The 16,404-nt window shown below is 36.3% G+C and overlaps 1 protein-coding gene across 1 annotated transcript in view; it reads right to left on the bottom strand.

Annotated features, from left to right (window-relative positions):
* The window catches only part of LOC121740308 (angiotensin-converting enzyme-like), a 254,324-nt gene that overhangs the window by 77,954 nt on the left and 159,966 nt on the right, over positions 1–16,404 (bottom strand). Inside the window, exon 4 of the mRNA XM_042132979.1 lies at positions 1,086–1,125. The gene's annotated coding sequence lies outside the window, so the exon portion shown is untranslated. The remainder of the gene's footprint in view (positions 1–1,085; positions 1,126–16,404) is intronic.

The following is a 16,404-nucleotide window of genomic DNA, read 5'->3' as shown; positions in this document are numbered from 1 at the left end:
CAAACTATTGCTGTACAAAATTGAGATTAAATAGAAATGGTCAAAGGACTACGAATCTTAACTACCTATAAGAACACTGTCTCGCCAATGAATTCGGATACAGCTTTTTTCATCATTGGCATAATATTCAACCTAGACACTTTCAACTACCAAACTTTTACGTAAATAATCGGTTGATTTTTTTTTAAATTAAGATGATAAAAATTTCTATGGCAAAATTTTGCACTATTTGGGGATGAATAAAATAAACATGTTTAGCCAGCTCTCGCCAGGGACACTTGACTTAAGCGAAAATTCGTAGGACGGGGAAAGAGTAGAGTAGTATCCATGGTGCGAGGAAAGGAATTAGTATTCACCCCCCTTTTTTTTAGCGGTTAAGAGGATACACCAGGGGCTAGAGAAATGAAAAAAAAGTATATGTAACATCTATAGCTTACTTCAAGCCTATACCGCAGAACGCGATAGAGACAACTGCAGAAAATCAACGATTCGTTGTCCCCTGATTCCTTCTCCAAAACTTAACCGTTCTAAGTAATTTTTTCATTAAAGATTAAAGAAAGGCTTGAGCTGTGTTCCTATGTTTTTTTTTTTGTATAATCTAGCCAAATCTGTTTTCTGGATGTTTGAACACAGCGAAAAATCTGGCCATTTTTTTAGGTTTTTGAACGTTCATATCTTATTTAATAATTAAATTATGAAAAAAAGGTAAACATAGGGACATTGTTTTAGTGGCCGTAGATATTCAGGAAAAAAATTATAGCTCTACTAGGATTATCCAGGGAGGAAACAGGGGACAAAGTTTGTATGGAAAAAAGGGCGGTGTGGACTCCTCTTAAAAGTCTGCCTGCCCTATTTCGTTTTCACATCTACTAACATTCTCGGAATGCAAGCCGTTTTGTCAGTCAAAGAGACGCAGCCAGAACTCAAAGACCAGTTATTGAGTACTGACCCCTGAGCACACTACATACACTGTACGACGTACGTATGTTTTCTCATAGCGTGTGAAATGAGAATCCTTTTCAATTTGTTTGTCATCGAAGTTGGGGCGTGTAGTTTGGCGATACTCCTCCAATATTGAAACTTACCTCTTCGGCAGCTCGTTACAATGTTTCACACTTTCCCGATCTGGAAGAGAAATTCACATAGTTATTTTCTCAAACAATCTACAAGCTAAGAAACAAGTCATACAAATTTTTCGTTATTATTTTTGGTCAAACTTGTATTACTTATAAAAAAGTATTTAAACATAAATTTCGTGGGAGAGTTATGCTTCGGCACGAATGGGCTGGCTCCACGGGCTCACAGAAAACCGGCGTGAAACAGCGCTTGCGCTGTGTTTCGCCATGTGAGTGAGTTTACCGGAGGCCCAATCCCCTATCTTATTACCTTCCCTACCCTCCCCTATTAGACCCTACCCTATTACCCTACCATGGGCGACGGAAGTTGCTTTCCATCATGTGACCTGTTTGCTCGTTTGCCTCCTTATTTCATAAAAAAAGGAATATTTGTGTGGAAAACAACTATTTAAATCCCAAAAAAGAACAGTTTATTAATTATATTATTTACTGTAAAGCAGAGTTATAAAGTTATAAAGCGGAGCTATGTCAGTAAAAAATAAAGATTAAAATACTTACCTACAATTTAAAAAAGGAGGTTATTCATAAACATACATTAATTATTACACTATGTATAACATAGTAAATAGGGGGTTTCGCGAAATATTTTTTCATACCATATCATTGTTTCCCAATATAAAAAAAGGTTGAAAAACACTGTTTTAAAGTGTAAGGCTACTTGTTATGTACCATGTAACGAAATGCCTATTTACGTGCACGCACATCAAAACCAACATCATTTGACAAAGTTTGGTATGAGACTGTCGGAAAACTTGTTATTCCCCGTTGAGCAAATAAAAACACTCTGTATACGCCGAGAAGCCGCGACAACTCATTAATCATGACCATCCTTTGATTTGCCTATCCCCTTTTCATCTCTAAGTGTAATGTTATCTTTTTGGGTCAAACTCGCTAAGTTCTCGATCATACTGTGGTGTTTGCTTTGCGATTCCTGAAAAATCCATACTAATATTATAAATGCGAAAGTGTGTCTGTCTGTCTGTTACCTCTTCATGTCCAAACCGCTGAACCATTTTAGACGTAGGAGAGCCATGCTTCGGCACGAATGGGCCGGCTCGACCGGAGAAATACCACGTCCTCACAAAAAACCAGCGTGAAGCAGCGCTTCCGCTGTGTTTCGCCGAGTGAGTGAGTTTACCGGAGGCCCAATCCCCTACCCTTTTCCTTTCCCTACCCTCCCCTATTTCCTTCCGTACCCTCCCCTATTCCCTTCCGTACCCTCTCCTATTCCCTTCCCTACCCTCCCCTATTACCCCTTAAAAGGCCGGCAACGCATCTGCAGCTCTTCTGATGCTGCGAGTGTCCATGGGCGACGGAAGTTGCTTTCCATTAGGTGACCCGTTTGCTCGTTTGCCCCATTTTTTCATTAAAAAAAAAATGTTGCTGAAATTTGGTATGGAGATACCTTGAGTCCCAGGAAAGGACATGGGATACTTTTCATCCCAGGAAAATGTACGGTTCCCGCGCGATAAAGTAGATTATAAATGTCAAAGTTCATAGATGGTTTTAATACCTTGACTGTTTGAGTTTTGACTAACTACTTTGATTTTACGAGGATTGCATTCTAAGTCGTTAGCATAATGGTAAAACATTAAATAGAGAATATCAAGCAGAGCAGAGGGCGCTACCAGCACACACAGTAAATAATAATCTGACCAAAATCCGACATGCAAACAAAATTAGAATATTGACAGAAACGTCAAACGTCGAACAAAACTTTACGTTTATATGTTTGTATTGTAGGCCAATGCTAACACTGCTTATACCGGCTGTCATTTAGTCTATGTTAATATATACGTCGGTATGTCTATCTTTCTATTACTCATAATCAACTAAATCGATTTTCATGAATCCTACTATCCTTCCTACTAATATTATAAAGGCGAAAGTTTGTTTGGATGTATGGATGTGTGTATGTATGGATGTTTGTTACTCTTTCACACAAAAACTACGGAACGGATTTTAATGAAACTTTACAGTAATATAGCTTATACATCAGAATAACACATAGGCTACAATTTTAACCGACTTTCAAAATGGGGGAGGTGTTATGTTCGTTTTCTTATGTTCAACGATTACTCCGCCGTTTGTTAACCGATTTTCAAAATTTTTCTTTTGGTATATAGGGTATCATCCCAATTTGGTATTATATTCACAAAAGTGGTGATCTGAGGAAGGATCCATAAGTAATCGAGGGAACTCCTCAAAATTTATAGGGAAACATGTGGTGACTTCGGTTTCGTGAGAAATATTCTAAGCATATGCTACCAACAAGTAAGATTTTGCACCGAAGTATACCTGGTATAACGTGGTTCGGAAGGTGCTGAGAGAACTCCTGATTCTTTAAAGATACAAGTTTGGGAGTTTCGGCGTTGTTTTAAGAACGGAAAGCATATGCTACTGTGCAAATTACATTCATCATCATCATCATCATCATCATCACTACCATATTATACCATGCATCGTCCCATGGTTATGACTTATGAGCCTATAATGACCCTGTTATTGGTACTTTTCATAGTCTTTTAGATCGAGACTCGAGTTTGTCAAGCGATAATAAAAAAAAAATCTATACCTACCTAATCTATAAACCTGAAGAGTATGTTTGCTTGAACGCGTTAATCTCAGGAACTACAGGTCCGATTTAAAAACTTATTTCATTGTTAGATAGCTCATTTATTGAGTAAGACTATAGGCTAAATATTATCATTCTAAGACTAATACGACCGAAGAAACTCAGGAAAATGTGGGAAAAACGGAGGAAATATAAGAAATTACCAACTACTGGAGCAGTTTTTATGGCAATATTAAGGACAGATATAGAGTAGACTAAGTGAAGGGAGTAGGGACATAAACATTTTTTATGGGAAAATGTACGTTTTCTGTAAAATTCCTAATTAACGCGGGCGAGGCCGCGCGGGACATCTAGTTTCAGAATAAAAAAGTATCAGACTTACATTTCCCATGTTTAATAGTACTTACCTAATATAACATAATATACAAAATTTCAAAGCACACAATGTGATATAATATTATAGAGATGCTGCAAAAGACAGCTAAAATATATCAAAAGGGGTTTACGTTGAAAACTTTTTATTTTATGTTTTGGACATTTTAATGGACATACTTTTATTTCGTGGTATTATTTAGATTATTCTTTTTCCAAAATATTAAAAGCGCCAGGCTAGTCAAACTCGTAGCTGTAACTCTTTGTGTACTAACCCACAAAAAATTACATATCGAGTTATGGAGGCAGTCATGTTGTTTAGATGATTTAGGAATTTTAGAACAAGGCTGCATTCAAAGTTTAGCAAAAATAAAAATTGGCCAAGTGCGAGTCGGACTCGCACACGAAGGGTTCCGTACCGATATCTGTATCGGTACGGAACCCTTCGTGTGCAAAAATAGGCTAAAATTTGTGTTTTTGTATGGGATTTTTAATTTATTTTAATATTATTATTAAATATTAAAGTACACATAATATAACAAAAGAAAGTGTGAAAAATTCAAGTGCCTACCTCTTATCATTATGGATATAGAGCGAAAAAGGCCGAAAAAATCCCGTTTGTTGTAATATTATGGGAGCCTTAAATATTAATTTTATTTTGTTTTCAGTATTTGTTGTTATAGCGGCAACAGATATACACATTACACATACTGTGAAAATTTGAGAAGTCTAGCTATAGCGGTTCTTGAGATACAGCCTGGAGACAGACAGACGGACAGACAACGGACAGACAGAAGAACAAATAACGAAGTCTTAGTAACAGCACAGAGTACTGGGTAACAGGGTCCCGTTTTTACCCTTTTGGTACGGAACCCTAAAAAAGTGTTGTGGGTTGCATTTGTACACAAATGCTAAGCAAACATTTAAACGCGTATTGAAACAAAAAATTCTAGTTTTATAATTAACCCAGGAATCAAAGCTATTACTTTACATAGAGATCATTCGTTAATTAACATTTATTAGTCTTCTATTAACGGTTTGTTTACAGAACTCCACCGAAATTTCGTTTGAACCAAAATCTACGACGTCAACATCGTCTCTGTAACTTTCTTAATTAACTGTAAAGTCAACGGGTATAATTTGAGTAATTTAAGTTATAGCATCGATGGCGATGTAAAACAGTGATAATATTATATGATCTGCCTGTATTGATCTAATAAGATTTTGATCGCTTTTTGCGAAGATGTTATTTTGTAACGCAATATCGAACATTTTACTATGCTGCTGCAAATATTCTGCTATAGATACTTTAGTTCTTTCGCAGATTTTTAACTTAATCAAAATCGTTTCAGGGCCTCTTGCGTGAAGTGGTACCGGACAGACACCGTATTAGTTTGGATACAGGCCACACATAGCAGTAGTTCAGATTAAAAAACTTGAGAGGTGTCAAGGGACACCCGAATGGAACGAAGTTATCTTATATATATAAAAATGGATTTTCAATTGTGTTAGTCACGCTAAAACTCAAAAACGGCTGAACCCATTGGACTAATTTTAGTCTTAAAATATTCGTAGAAGTCCAGGGAAGGTTTTAAAGTGGCACGAAGTTCACCGTGACAGCTAGTTTATGTTAAAAAATTATACATAATATTATACACACAAAAAAAATATTTAAAAAAAAGGTATCTATAATTGACGCCCAGGAATACTTACTATCAACTTTGCCCCTACCATGCAGGTACTAATAAAAAAGTGTCGAGGTCAAATATCGTTCTGTCTAGCCTCCTTTACGTCGAAAGCGTGATAAGGAACTTCGTTCCAAAACTGCCACTTTTTAATAATAAAGGAATAAGTTACGGTTCCCGAGGGGTTTCTATGTAAATTCATGAGCAATATCTATTATCTGACCTATATAAGAACACGAATTCCCCACGGGCCTTATACATCTTAATTTCCATTCGGCATGAAAATTTAATCATCTTTATTAAATGCATAAGCGAGAGAAGATTTAATATCTAGCCTTTGTACATAAATGGAATTATATTTTATTCCAGAATTTGAAAAATTTGATCCACTTTATTTAGTTACTTTGTGACAATGACAAATGAACGAAAGATTCAGATGGGCCTACAACTCATGAGCTACAAAGGAAATAAGCTACCAAGTCATACCAATATTGTAAGTCAGCTTGGCAAATATGAGTAGACGCCGATAGTAATTTTAAAAGCATTTAAAAGGTAAAACCTCATTAATTTAAGTAAATTATAGAAAATTGTGAAATACGAGGCGAAAATACCACAATTCGATCGTAATTACTTTTAGAAAATTAAGTTGATCTAATCTTTTCTGTCAGAGTTTAACTGATCTTAAGCTCAAGTTGAAAAGAGCAACGCCACGGGCTTTTTTTTTTATCGACTGGAAACTTGAATTTCTTTTTTTTAGATGTTGCTGACAAAAAAAGAAATTCAAGTTGCTACGAAGCATCGCATTTGAAACGAACCGCACTCTTGTTAACAAGGAGTATGAAAGTAAGTTGATTTATAGCTGATGTAAAATTCATTCTGGCTTTGTCTCCACTCGTTCGTTATAGGTCGCAGTAATATAGAATGTGTGAGATGAAAACAAAGAAATATGGGTTTTCTACTTTAATGTTGCATTTCTATAGCAACAGCTTAACCTGGTCACAATAAAAATGAAATAATAATAAAAACACTTATAAATGACAAATTCGCATGCACCCTGACCGCTGAGCAAAGATCGCCACAGAATGGGTACCAGAGGATGGACAACGCCGCCGTGGCCGGCCTCGAAAAAAATGGCGCGATGAGCTAGACAAATACGAGCCAGGTTGGTCTACGGTTGCGTTGGATCGAGAGAACTGGAGAACTTTGGGGGAGGCTTTTGCTCAGCAGTGGGACAGCATAGGCTCTTCAAAATGACAAATTGACAGATTCCATTTTTATCTATCACTTTGTTGATTCTGGCGAAGAAAGAAACCCTTTCTATGCCAGCCATGCTAAGGATGCAGGCATGATCAACCTTTTCGAATGTGAAATTCTGGTGAATCGGGCGCACACAGACATTATCATGACTTAGCAACAAAGCAACAATTCCCGTGTAATAATTATTATGCTGTGCCCACAAAAAGATACAAAAATTACAGAAATATCAGTATTACAAAGGGAAAACTTTAAATGCGAAACATTATCTGGATTAGTAAATGTCTATATTGTAATGCAGCTTTTAGCCTCTAATAGACCATTTACCGTTTCGTTAGACAAAGTTTCAGTAAATTATTCTAAATCGCTGCTAAAAGCTACAAACGACCCGGCGTCCATTATCTAAAAACATTTGTTTTGAAATACGTAAATTTTCATTGTCTTTTTAAATAGGGACGATATAATTAATTGCAGCACGTCGCGTGGAGGGAAATTAAGGTATTGTGAAGGCCTTTTATTATATTACGACTAAGACAATTATGATGAATAAAGGAAATTAAAAAGCATTTTAGCATAATCAACCTATAGGCATCTGCGATGGATCGTTACGAATCTCGTAAATGGACTGAGTTTTTAGGGTTCCGTATCCAAAGGATAAAAACGGGATCAGACTTCGATGTCTGTCTGTCGGTCTCCAGGCTGTAACTCAAGAACGGTAATTAATAGCTAGAGAGTTGAAATTTTCAGAGATTATGTATGTCTGTTGCAGCTATAACAGCAAATACTAAAATCAATATAAATTAAATATTTAAGGGGGCTCCCATACAATAAACATGATTTTTTAAACATTTTTTGCTCGGTATCAATAATGACAACAGGTAGGCACCTGAAATGTTCACAAAATACGCAGCTATGTTTATACTTTAATAAATAATAATAAAATTTCAATAAAATAATTAATTGAGGGGGCTATTATATTGGTAGTCGGAACCCTTCGTGCACGTGTGCAACTCGCACTTGGCCTTTTACTTATATTGTATCGCTATGGCCCACTTGCGCAGATCTGGGTTAAAGTTAACCCCGGATTAAACTTCTCTTCTAAATCTTTTTCGTAAAATATATGAAGAATGTTTAATAGACAACACACTATTTAACCCGGTATTAACTTTAACCTGTTGCCCTAGCACGGCCACCAGTAGAAATGCGAAAGTATAGACAAACTGTGGACATAAACTAAAGGTGCCGTTCCGATCTTTACTGCGGCCAATCGCGACCGACAAAAATACAATTAAAATGTCACTTTATGACAGACTGTAGTATATGCCATACAGTAGGATATTATATTTGAATTTTTAGGACTAGAGTCTGTTATAAAGTGGCATTTTAATTGATTTTTTCGAAACGAAAAAAGATCGGAACGCCACCTTAAGTTATCTCCACAGTTTGTCTATACTTTCGCATTTCTACTGGTGGCCGTGCTAGGGCTACTGGATCTGCGCAAGTGGACCTAAGTGGCATAGATCGAAAAGATCGCAATTTCGCCGCCCTCAAAGGTTAAAATTTAAATTGTTATTTTTCACAAACAAAAGGTACAGATATTATACTACGAAAGTTTAAGTCAAATTGGTGAGTTCTGAATAAAACGACTGTTTCTGACCTTCAAAACTCATTGTTCATTTAATTATTATCAAAATTAATTAATTTTATTATCAATGAAAAGTTCAAGACGTGTTTGAAGTTTATGTAAGAATTGCAATTAAAATATATTGACAGTCAATTTATTTATTTTATTGTTAACCCCGTGTTAAAAGTTTGACGAGTCAGTGTGTTTGTATCTGTCTGTGGCAATTTAGCATCCAAACAGTTGGATCGATTTTAATCTTAGGGTCTATACAGACGAACCGCATTTCAACTGCAATCCAACCGCAAATTGCAGTTCAAGTGCAGTTTGAATGCAGTTGACACGACTGCAATAGAACTGCAAACCAAACGCGCTGTCGGATTGCAGTTCAGTTGCAGTTGGCGTGCAGTCGTGTGAATTGCATACCGACTGCATCCAAACTGCACCATCCCCCCCGCCCGCACGCTCCGCTCTCCCGCGCATGGAATCAGTAGCAAAAATAAGGTTAGAGTGAACGCACACGTTCACACGACTGCACGCCTACTGCACTGCTGCGCGTTTGGTTTGCAGTTCTATTGCAGTCTTGTCAACTGCATTCAAACTGCAATTTGCGGTTGGATTGCAGTTGAGATGCGGTCCGTCTGTATAGAACTATAGACCCTTACTTAATTAGCCATCACTCAATACTTCAAGACTCGACCTACATATTAATATTAAACGTTAGTCAATCCTCGAGTAATTCAATCAACATGATGGATGGCTCCGACAGGATGTAAAAAAACCGGCGGATGCGAATACGGACCCGCTGCAAACGGAAATTGAAATCCTATACCGTTAAACGATCCTGGTTTACTGAAAGAAGTCTTAATAAGCTCTCAGCTTCAGAAAAACTAAATCCTTCCGTAAGGATGTAAAGATGTGCCAGTAACTAAATAATTTTGGTCCTAATTACGGAAATGTTGTGAAAGTTTTAATTTAGCACTTTGGCAGTCGTCTATTAGGGTTCCGTACCCAAAGGGTAAAAACGGGACCCTATTACTAAGACTTCGTTGTCTGTCTGTCTGTATATCTCCAGGCTGTAACTCAAGAACGGATTACCGTTCTTGAGTCTATTTTATATATAACATTTCATCTCTCTTGCTTAATAAGCTAGAGTATCTCTCTAGCTATTAAGCTAGAGAGATGAAATTTTCACAGATTGTGTATATCTGTTGCTGCTATTACAACAAATACTAAAAATAAAATAAAATTGATATTTAAGGGGGGCTCCCATACAACAAACGTGAATTTTTTGGTCTTTTTTGCTCTATATCAATAATAGCAACAGGCAGGTACTTGAATTTTTCACACAATCCTCAGTTTTATGTATACTTTAATATTTAATAATAATATTAATTAAAAAATTAAGAGGGGCTGCCATACAAAAAACACAAATGTTGGCCTAATTTTGCTCTATAATGCAATGGTACGGAACCCTTCGTGCGTGAGTCGGACTCGCATTTGGCCGATTATTAGAAATACTCCCAATGTACGACATTTAGTTTACTGTTTTTTTAGTCAGCCAGCAGCTAACGTTATAGTTTAGGTACAAATATGTAGCATACATAACATTATTGTTAACTTACTGATATAGTGTATTGATAAATAAAGATGGCCGCCTACCAATGGTGGGGCTGGGAAAATATGGTCGCCAGTGAGAGCTGTCGCTCACTTCTTCACCAACTGCCACCGAAAGTACAGTGTGATATAGTATTCTGTGCTTAATTTACTTCTCCTACAAAAATATACAAATTGTACACTTACAAACATTTAGGCTTAAGGCTAAAGGTCCCATTAAAAACCGACTTACCTACCCCATTTAAAACCGAGCATTAAGCAATGTGAAAAATAACTTGCGTTTTACGACTTTATTCAATAAAGAACGTATAAGGCTTCTGTGAAAAATACGTTTTAAATACGTCGTGATGTGTGGACGAAGAGGCTTATAAAATCATATTTCACACAGATTCATACCCAATATATCGAGTTCAGAAGTACAAAAAATAAATTAAACCAATTTAATCAAAAATGCAGCGAGAAAATTCATAAAACTTCGCAAATTTCCGCAAAACTAGTGAAAATATTATCTTTTGTAATTCTGTCCGTATAGAGAAATAGGGCAATTTTTATTTTATGTTTTTTATTTCATACAGAAATATAGATATCCCGGTATAGAAAAAGTGAAAATAAACACAGCTCCGCGCAGTGCTCAGAATATAATATGAATATTTAGTAGAAAAGCCTACTGGCGAGCGTCCAAGTATTATCATACCTCGGATGAGGCATTCGAGTTTTATCTTAACTCCCGAGTAAATAAGCGTAGAGTGATATTCGTACGACATAAGATACTTGCTGAATGCGGACAAAGTAATACAAGTCGAGAAAGTTGCGTAAGCCACCCATACAAACCCATACAGCCCCCTTTATGACAAGTATTTGACTTTGTATTTTTAGGTAGAGCAAAAGTGTACACCGATTACCGAGTTCGTACGTTTGTAAGCAGAAAAGGGTACAAAAGGAAATGTTACGCATTATTCAGTTTAGACCCAGAGCCTTGATTCTGCTATTTTAATACAACATTACACGTCGGCTAATGTTAAGACTTAAGTCTGGTCTATGAGTTTTAGACTATAGACTAACGGGGAGCACGAGTGAAAGACTTGAATGCAGCAGGCCAACTGTTTATTCAATATTAAAATATACTATTGTATATTCCGTTAATACACATTCATACCTCCATACTATATACTATTATACTATTTTTTACTATTAATATTATAAATGCGAAAGTGTGTCTGTCTGTCTGTCTGTCTGTCTGTTACCTCTTCACGCTCAAACCGTTGAACCGATTTTGCTGAAATTTGGCATGGAGATACTTTGAGACCCGGGAAAGGACATAGGATACTTTTTATCCCGGAAAAATGTACGGTTCCCGCGCGATAAACTAATTTTGGCGCAACAGAGTTGCGGGCATCATCTAGTATCTTATACACACAGTAACACTATTACTACTTGCACGCGTCAGCACTCACACACCTGTATAGAGAGCCCACAATTCGCAAAGCCTAATTATGACGCCGTTACCAGTCCGGCATGGCAGAGCGATTATCTTACGACAGCTAAGTAACCAAATAACCACCCAAAACAGCAAAATATTATAATTCTCGTACGTCTAACAAACGTGAAAAGATTTTTCGAGTGAATACCAAGAATGGGTTACGTTGCATTGGTTTGACCTGACAGATTTAAATTTTTTAGGGTTCCGTACCCAAAGGGTGAAAACGGGACCCTATTCATGAGACTTCGTTGTCTGTCCGTCTGTCTGTCTCCAGGCTGTATCTGAAGAACCGCTTCTGAAATGTTCACAGCTTGTGTATATTGGTTGCCGCTATTACAACAAAATATACCTACTATAAAAACAAAAATCAATATTTAAACGGGGCTCCCATACAACAAACGTGATTTTTTGGCCTTTTTTTGCTCCGATATCAATAATAGCAACAGGTAGGCACTTGATATTTTCTCAAAGGCCTTAGTAATATGTCTACTTCAATATTTAAGAATAATAATAAAATAAAATAAAAATCCCATACAAAAAACACAATTTTTGGTCTATTTTTGCTCTATAACGGTACGGAACCCTTCGTGCGCGATTCCGACTCGAACTTGGCCGATTATTTTACTTAGACTACATCTACATAAGTCATAACTCTTACATACAGCTTCTTGGATTAGGATTGAAAAAACGGAATTGGGGCGCAAATCCCAAAAAGCCTGCCAGCAATATAGACTTCTTTATCCTCATCTCCTTCAAGACCTATTAGTACTACTAAGGATATCTATCTGACTTCACTTGACCACTCTTCGCTTATAAGCAGACACTTCACGGTAGCTAGTAGCTACTAGTAATGGGAATTAATGTTATTTTCTATTAATTTCATTAACATGCTAATTTTGATGTTTAATATTATTGCTTTCCTATTTGCTACAAACGCGGCATCGTGAATTGTCGGTTCGCATCGCACCGCTGGCGTCGAGTATTATTTCGCATCTAGTGAAAAAATAGCAATTCACCGCGGTGCGAAACAGCGCGGACATGATTTTTATCATGATAGCAGACCTCAGTTTAAATAGAAGTCTTTGATAGCAGACCATTTAAATTATTGCTACGCACGATAATATTAATTAGCAATCGTATTTTTAGCAAGTACTATTAATTTAATTATTGCTAATGGTCATTTAACAATTAATTATTATTGCTAATGCTATTTTTACCAACACTAGTAGCTACCACAGACCTTGTGTCACGCTTAGTTATTCAAGGCTTATTTACCTCCTCCATTCCATTAGCTACATCGTTACGGCTAATTCTCATGTTTAACTGTAATCGTAATCAATTATGGTAATCATGCCTAAGTCCCAACACTTTGATTATCGACTAACAACGCAAGCACAATCAAACATCATCAGCGATGATTTTATTAGTTGGCTCTTAAGCCTAAGAAGCCTAGCCTTAAGAAAAGTGCGTTTTCTTTTTCGGTAGGTACTTACTAAAGGTGGTGTATTTTACATAAGTTTGGTTTGGCGAAGGACCAATAAAAATAAAAAATTTAATTTGGAACTCTCGACCAATAGATCGAAAATAATAATATGCAATTCAGTAGCTAAATATTATTTGGAATAAGCGTAATTATTCTAGAACTCTTTTTACTAGATGTTCACGACTCCGCATACACATACGCACAATAAATAAAATACCGCATATTTATTTATTTTTCAATAAAATGATAGTATGTCCTTCCTCTTGGCTTTTTCTTACATCCATTTTTTTTTTAAATCAAAAACAGTCAAAAACAACCTTTCTTTAGATTTCAGTTGAGGTTTTATAAAATACAGTTGATTAATAAAAATTTAGCACTACTTTCCTTAAAAAAAATAATATTTCCTGATAATGATGAAGGCAGATGTATTACTTGATAAACACAATCTATGTAAACACCCCAATCCTTTGGGCTCGAGTGAGCAAACAAATAGAAGAAATCAAATACGAACCATTCAAAAGACATGGCGGAAAATAGTCAATATTTGGTAGGACTATCGGTAAAGAAGACATAAGGTGCTCCCTCACCGGGAGCATTCGCTTGTAATGTAATGGTAAAAAAGTCGAGCATTACACCAGGGAGAATCGAGCATCACAATGATAATATTGTGTAATAATATCTTGTCAATACAACTCGTAGTCGTAACATCAATGCTATAATGACAGTGAAGTCAGCTTGCTATGGAATGCTCAAAGTCGAATCTATAATGTTACATTAGCTATGTCCACACTGTGCACTTTCATCTTTAATTTTCGTCATCAACTTTCATATTGGCGCATTCAATAATTGAATGCGTCGAGGAACGCAACGCCAATATTGTCATTTTTGAAGTTTTGGATACGGTCAGAGGGCATGCGTCGCGGGCATGCCTCACGTAACACGTTCGCTGTTGACTGCGCTATTACGCATGCCCTTGAGAAACAGAAAAAGGCACAGTGTGGACAAAGCTATTACACGCGAATGCTCGTCAGTCAGGTATTGTAATGTAATGCTCAAAATCGAATCTAAAATGTAACATTACACGTGAATGCTCGCGGTGAGGGAGCACTTTTAGGATGTGTAGGATATTACATAACTTAGACTTCAGGTTCCAACTGTTACACTATTATGGAAGTTTCGGCTTCAATTACGATATCATTTTCATGTAATGTCTGCAATTCGGAGGGTCTGACATTTTAGGCCTATAAGACCCTTGTTATTAAGGCGATGTGAATTGTTGCAATCTGACATTCTTATTTCCTTCTGACATGCAATTAGTTATTACATTATTACGTAATAAATAATAGTTAAAAAAAAAACAAAAAAAAACTAAAAAAAAAACATAATATTTTAATGGTTACAAGTTTAAATGGTTCATTCGATAGTGAAGCTCCAGTTACATTAAATATTATAACGAAAGCTAAAATTGGTCAAGTTGGTGGTAGGGAATGCAATCTTGATCTTGCAAGATCAAGATTCCACCAGGATCTTGAGTGATTTTCCAAGATTCAATCTTGAAAACCATCAATCCTGAATTTCGAAATCCTGTTCGCGATCTTGACAAAATAGCTAAAGATTGTAACAAGATTTCGAGATTTTCAGATTGTTCATACCTGCGCTGCAAAGCGCGCACCACAGAATGCAGTAACGCACACGTCTGCGCTGCGCGTTGTGTGCGTTACTGCATATAATTTGGCAATTGCATAGGTTCTATTTCCACGGACTAAAAAGTGCGTCACGGATAGTCTGTCTTCTGCGCTGCGACGATTTTTATGTTTCAAAAACTTGAATTTGTAAAAACTGAGTTTGTTGTTTAGTTTATGTAACAATGACCAATTTTCTCAAAAACAAATTCTTCAAAACATTACATAATATAATATTACTTTATATTAAAATACTGGTTGCTATCAATTTGCAGCAAAAAAACGCATTATTTTTCAATTATTCTGCTCAATCTCGAAAATCCCGAAAATCTTGATTCGCGACCAAGATCTCGACTCGAATCTCAACAAGATCTCGAATTGACCAATCTTGATTCAGAAAAAAGACGCCAAGACCTTGAGTAGTCAATCTTGGTCCAAGATTGCATTCCCTAGTTGGTGGCGAGTTGACGTAATCTTAAGTAATCGAAATCGACTAGGCTATTTTATTTCCGTGAAACTCTAATAGTTTTCGTAGAGCAAGAGTTTTAAAAAGTTCCGCGGACACATTTAAATATATGTTACTAGCAAAAAACTAGGAAGTAACCAGTAACTCAAAGTGGAAATGTTTGGGAAGTTTCAGCGATTTCGCGTATTTTTAAAAGCGGACAAAAGTTCTTCCTGTACACGAGTATGTAGGTGCAGTTTTAACGTTTTTATGTGACACTCTACGCTCTTTTTAAAAACTTACCTTGTAATAATAATATACGCTGTCCCAGTTTCGCAGTATTTATACAAGGTATAACAAAACTAATTGTCCCTAATATAAGTTTACCGTGAAAGTAGGAGCGTTGAAAGATAATTTTTTGTGATTTGTATCCAGGGCAAGCGTCATGAGTTTTTCCATGCAAAGGTGAAAAAAAAAAACTCTTCCAGCGCTGCTACTTCTACAGCGAACTCTAGACTAATAAAGCGAACTTTATAATATGTACAGGAGCACCATGCTTAGTTTTGATACACACTGTATCAAACTAAGTATTAATTACAATTATTTAAAAAATCTACCTTTTTTATCTTTTTTTTTTGGAGAGTTTGGTACGATCATGTCACTTTCGTAGGGAACCAAGATCTATCTATCTTGAGCATACTAGACAAAAATGTATTCTTTGATATTATGAACTTTTTATTTTTATTAGCTTTTCAGTCAGTATTGCTAAATTTTAACATTATCGCTTACAAATGGTTATGAATATGTTGATGTAGCTAATAAAATATGTTACGTATAATCTCCTGAAGAAAGGCGCACAAAGATAACCTACTTCGATTAAGATTGTAGTGCATCTACATAGATTAAAGAGTAATAAGTATGTGAAAATCAGAGAATAATATTCTCTGATTTTCACGTAAGTACATGTATAATTTATAAAAAGGCTTTGTACCGTTGACGGCCTCTGTGGCTCAGTGGTGAGCGCGTTGGTAGCTCAAGCCGGGGGTCGCGGGTT

This window comes from Aricia agestis, chromosome 3, assembly GCF_905147365.1.
Source record: "Aricia agestis chromosome 3, ilAriAges1.1, whole genome shotgun sequence".
Lineage (NCBI taxonomy): Eukaryota > Metazoa > Arthropoda > Insecta > Lepidoptera > Lycaenidae > Aricia > Aricia agestis.
The sequence above is the reverse complement of the archived record's forward strand: the minus strand, read 5'-3'. Positions and strand labels throughout refer to the sequence as shown.